The 5,757-nt window shown below is 40.4% G+C and overlaps 1 pseudogene; it reads left to right on the top strand.

Annotated features, from left to right (window-relative positions):
• The first annotated feature begins 1,025 nt into the window (after positions 1 to 1,025).
• Positions 1,026 to 1,459, top strand: LOC116095441 (annotated as a pseudogene).
• Positions 1,460 to 5,757: the final 4,298 nt, after the last annotated feature.

Below are 5,757 nucleotides of genomic sequence, written 5' to 3'. Positions count from 1 at the left end.
AAGATATTGTATGCATTGAAGGGGGAGTCTCTAGGAGGAGCAGTGGTACAAAAGGGAAACAAGAATGTGATTCAATTATATTTAATTGAAATATGTTTTTAAATGTTAGCAAATTCAGATAAATTGAAATCATGTAACTTTTCTCATCATAATGCAATAAAAGTTTAAAAAAAAAGCCTAAATACTGTTAATACAAACCCAATGGAAATGCTTTCTAACATGATAAAAACTCCCCATCTCAAATCTAAACAAGATATGCTAATGAATTTTACCTTTTCTCCATCTTTCAGAATCATCTTTAAATTGTTAGTTACTACATATGAGTGAACAAAAGCAGAGAATGTGTTGCCCTTCATCAAATAACACTAAATTAACAGGTTTTCATTGTAATTTTGTATTTTTTTTTAATTTTGGTTTTGTCTCCTTCCATAAGGTCAAATAATCAGTGATCACTTTGCCTGGGTGTTCATGTCAGCCTTTCAAAGGAACTGAGGAGAAGGGTTCACCCACTGTCAGTTTGCGATGGCTGGGAACACAAATGACTCTACAGTGGCATCTACACTGAAAGTTAGTTAGTTCTGGATGGTAGGCGGGGTCTCTGCCCTTGGCTGTAAATGCAGCAGCATCAGGAATGAACCTGTAGCATTCTTTCTAGATACACAGTGACCTATACAGTTCACCTCCAGCTATTCTGACTCCTACAAGAGAGATCACCTGAGACTTGTTCTCTTTCTGGCACAGACAGTAATCAATATGTTCATCCTCAAGATTCCTCTCTTTCCTTCTTCTGTGTGTCTTCTCAGTGTCTGGCCCATTTCTGTTAGGATTACATCATTTATCCAAAGGAAAAGAGTCATAGAAAAAGAGTAGAATATGTTAATACATGTAAGCTGAATTCTTATGCATGTAAGCTGAGTTCTTAATGTGTTTTTGTTTTGAATGAAAATAAACTTTAAATTATGTGGGAAAAAAAAAAAGAAAAGAAAATCTCTGGAAGCTCTTTCTCTTGGGCCCGTGGCACCAGCAAGATGGGCAAATGTTGTAGTTTCCGTACTGTCTGGAGCTCCGCAGTCACCGACGGGACCAGAAGTGGCATGATGAACAGTACAAGAAAGCCCACGTGGGCACAGCCCTGAAGGCCAGTCCGTTTGGGGGTGCCTCTCATGCAAAGGGAACTGTGCTGGAAAAAGTGGGGGTTGAAGCCAAACAGCCAAATTCTGCCATCAGGAAGTGTGTCAGCATGCAGCTCGTTAAGAACGGCCAGAAGATCACAGCATTCGCCCCCAAGGATGGCTGCTTGAACTGCATTGAGGAAAATAAAGAAGTTCTGGTCTCTGGATTTGGTCGAAAAGGTCATGCTATAGGTGACGTTCCTGGAGTCCACTCTAAAGTGGTTAAAGTAGCCAATGTGTCTCTTTTGGCTCTATACAAAGGCAAGAAGGAAAGACCAAGATCATAAAAGTTGACAATGGAAACACAGTAATACATTTTCATGTTCTAAAAAAAGAAAAAGAAAGAAAGAAAACCTTTAAAAAAAAAAGTAGTAAAAAATTGGCAACATATAGAGAAACAGGTAACTCCAGAAGGAAAGAGTGTCCAGTCCTGACATGAAACAGTGTCAGGGGCTCAGCAGTCATCCAAAAACCAGATTAAAACATTTTTTTTTAAGCATTAAAGTTTGAAAATGGCAAGTTCAGCACAGCCTGTTGAGGGAGACTAGATGGAAAGCCTGTGTTCCCTGTGAGCTCAACAGTCCACAGCCATGTTTTAAAACCTGTGTATGAGGATGCGGGAGGCACCAGGGCACTGCAGTGCTGGAAATTAATAAATGCCAATTAATAGGACAATTTAAAGAAGTCACCTGTAGGTCATTTATTATGAAATACAACAGAGCAGTTCAAATACACAAAACAACAAACTAGTATTCAATGAAGTAGTATCCAGTAGGTGTAAAAAATAGACAATACAATTCCTTTTTTTTTTTTTTTTTTTAATTCTCAGAATTTAATTTTAAGGTTAAAAAACTCAACTGTTGAGCTCAACTGTTGAGCCGTTGAAAGTACTTATTACCTTGCCAAGGTACTCCAGTCCGGTTACCAGAACTTATACTCACTGGCTAGTAATTACCTACAACGCCAGTCCCAGCGGATCAGACACACTGTTATGGCTGCCTTGAACACCTGCACACATTGTGGCATTTGCTCACACAGACACACATGGTGGCTCCCACCTGTGATCCCAAGCATTCAGGAGGCCAATGCAGATGATTACCATAAATTCAAGGCCAGTATAGACTACATAAATTCCAGGCTAGAAGCAGACCCTGTCTCTAACCCCAGAACCCCTTAACTCACCGTTTTCCACAATAGAAAAGTGCTGTTATAAATATGTCTGCAAACTTTAAGTACAAATGTATGCAGCAAAAGTATCCAGTTTCATCCAGGAAATGAACACCTCCTCGGGGTGTCAGTTAACATCCTTTGTCAATATGCATATATATGATTACAAAAAATCTTGAAAAGCAAACACCAAATTTAAGGAAATTACTAATTGCTGACTTTGAGACTGGGGAGAGAAACATATCTGATTTGTAATATCTGCTTTTTTTTTTAAAAAAAAAACAGTTTCCTGGGAGGTGACTCTCAGGACTCAATGGGAGTGACCTTAGATGAAATGCCCAACAAGGGAGAGAGGGAACTTGTAGAGTCCACCTCCAGTAGAAAGACAGGGCCTCAAGAGGAGTGATGGTGTTACCAACCCACAATCAAAATTTCTGACCCAGCCAGTGTTCCTATCTAAAAGAACTGCAGGGACAAAGATAGAGACTGAGGAAAGGGTGGTCCAGTGACCAGACCAACTGGGGATCCACCTCAGGGAGACACCAAATTGGCTTGACACCTACTACTGATGCTATGGTGTGCTTACAGACAGGAACCTAGCATGGCTGCCCTCCAAGACACCCAACAAGCAGCTGACTGAGGCAGATACAGATACTTACACCCAATCATTGGACTGAAGTTGGGGACCCCTGTGGTTGAATTAGGGGAAGGATTGAAGAAGCAGATGAAGAGGGAGACCCCATAGGAAGACCAGCTATCTCAACTCACCCAAACCCAGAGCTCCCAGAGAGCGTACACGAGCTTGTCTGAGGCCTCTGACACACATATATATAGCAGAGGACTATCTGATCTGGTCTCAGTGGGAGATGTTCTGAGTCATGGAAAGACTTGAGGCCCCAGGGAGGTGGGGTGGCTGGTGGTGGGGGAATATCCTCTCAGGGACAGGGGAAAGGAGGAATGAGGTGAGGAATTGTGGGAGGAGGCATGGGGCAGGACAACAGCCGGATTGTAAATAAATAAATAAATTTAAAGTTTAAAAGCGACAACAACAAAAACAAACTCCCCCATGTAAAGCAGACTAGCCTTGAACTTGTGGTCCTTCTGTCCTTGCCTTCCAAATGCTGAGTTACAGGTACACACGAGTATGCCTTGCTGTCATCATGTTTACATGGCCATTTATATCTGCCAAGACAAAATAGGCACAACTTGTTAAATCCTGGCTAATGAGCATACTGTTGTTTGTTGTAACATTCTTTGTGTTTACTGAACTTTGAATATTTTCCAAGACACGTAAAAGCATTACTGTAAGTGCTCTTAAACAATGGTAGGTAGGAAGAGGTCCATTAAAAGACCATTCAAAACATAGCAGTGTGTTACATTTAGTGGGTCATAATGGAAATGGATTACTAAGGAGATGTTTTGGAGATAAAGTTTTCAAGCTGCTCATATGTCTCTGAATTTTCCTTCACGTTGGCCCCACTCCTAGTACTAGACTTATTTCTTGCTTGGAGTTGGGGCTCCCTAACAGTTCTTCATTGGGCCAAAATTGTAGTTACTAGGAACCTTCCTGCATAGTTCTACCAGACACCCCTTGAAAACATTTACTTAGAACAGCTTAACAGTCCTTCCAAACATAAGAAAACTGCATGACCCCTTATGTTACAGAGAGGCCCTCTAATACCAAGGAATGCTCAGTGGTTTCTGTTATGATTTTAATTGACAATTGCATCAATATCAATCGGTGTAATATTTAGGGCATCATAATTGTTATCATTATTGCCCTCTGGTCCTGGGATGTATGTGGGGGATTGCTGCTTTGCTTCCCGAGCTTTGGAAGGCTGAGCTCCGCCCCTTCTTCCTAAAATAGGGTCACTAGAACACCTAGCCTCTGCTTTCACAACTCTGCTTTTCTTGCCTCTATCTAAAAGGGATGCCTGTGACTCGTTAAATTGATCTGGATAACAGAAAACAATCTGGCCATCTCAAACTCAAGTTTTAATTAAGTTTGAACAATCTCCGTGTAAAAAGGTAACACACCTGCTGCCTTCAGAGCCTGGGTGTGGACAGCTTTGGGAGTGTTGCTCTCCTGCCCATAGCTTGGTAAAGAATATTCCTGGCACTGAGCTCTACCCCCCTATTGCCTCACTGTGAAAAGAGTTTTGTTTTTTGTTTTTTGTTTTTTGTTTTTTTTAAGTACAGGCATGAGGTGGAGCTGTACCACAAAACAAAATTGGAAATTTCTGTCTTAACCTAGAAATACCCTTAAGGTTCTCTTAGCCTAGAAGCCTCTTGTTATTTTTCTTTTATCAGCTGTTTATTAAAGAGTTAAAATAAAAGCTAGGGTTTTAAGTTAACAGCGAGCCTTTTCCCCAAGCTTCAGCTTCCTTGCAGTTACATCCAGATGTGTGTGTGGTACTTCAAAGTAGCATACCTGGTAAGGCAGGCGCTTAGCCAGGGCCAAGAATGCCGTCTTTATCTCAACATTTTTAAAGCCTCCCTTTTGGAATTGTCTTTAAAGACACTTGAGCAGACACACAGGAAAAGCCAGCTCATTATTTTAAGGTCACGAGGTACCCTGCCTACTCTGTCTTCTTCCCCTCTCTATTGTTTCAATCCACTTAGCCTCATCCCCACTCCTTCCTCTCCTGGGATTAGTGCCAGAGATCTGGGAGGTTCAGAGGAAGACCTGGAGAGCCAGAACTTGGCGGAGAAGGGGGGCAGGGAGCTCACACACAGCTCCCGGGGAGCAAACTCTAACATCGGTTTACTTGTGTGTGCCAGCTCGTTTCATGTTCTGCAAAAGGACATTCTATATTCTTTCTAATGTAAAGAACTATTAAATAGATAGTGGGAGAGAGCAAATACCATTGCTATTTACAATTGCAGGTTACAAGAATCCACCTAGCTGTCAACAGGCGAAACTGTGACTTACATACACAATAGAATTTTATTTGTCGGAATGAAATTTTATAGAAAAATTAATGAAACCTATCATGTTGAGTGAGATGAGCCAAATTCAGGAAGACAAAAATGGCATGTTTTCTCTCATATATAGAATCTACATTTATATTTACATAAATATGGTTTGTTTGTATATATCATAAAGGTAGAAGGGGAAATCTTTGGGAAAAGGAAGTGGACAAGCAGAAGGGTGATGTAAAGAAAGCCTATGGTGTTCCTGTTTGAAAATGTCTTAGTGAAACCCATCGATTTGTTCAAGAAATATAAGCCATAAAATAAGTATATGTTGAGAAAATTTACTGATTGATTACACAGATAAGTAAAGACAATTTTGATAATGACATTCTATGAAATATGAGTACAAGGAGATTGTGTTTATAAATATTGGAGTTGTTTAATGTAAACACAATCATAAGTCATATACTTTTAATTACTGAATTTGCATCGTATTTATCAT

The sequence above is a fragment of the Mastomys coucha genome, unplaced genomic scaffold (assembly GCF_008632895.1).
Source record: "Mastomys coucha isolate ucsf_1 unplaced genomic scaffold, UCSF_Mcou_1 pScaffold18, whole genome shotgun sequence".
Taxonomy (NCBI): Eukaryota; Metazoa; Chordata; class Mammalia; order Rodentia; family Muridae; genus Mastomys; species Mastomys coucha.
This window is presented reverse-complemented; position numbering and strand designations above follow the sequence as displayed.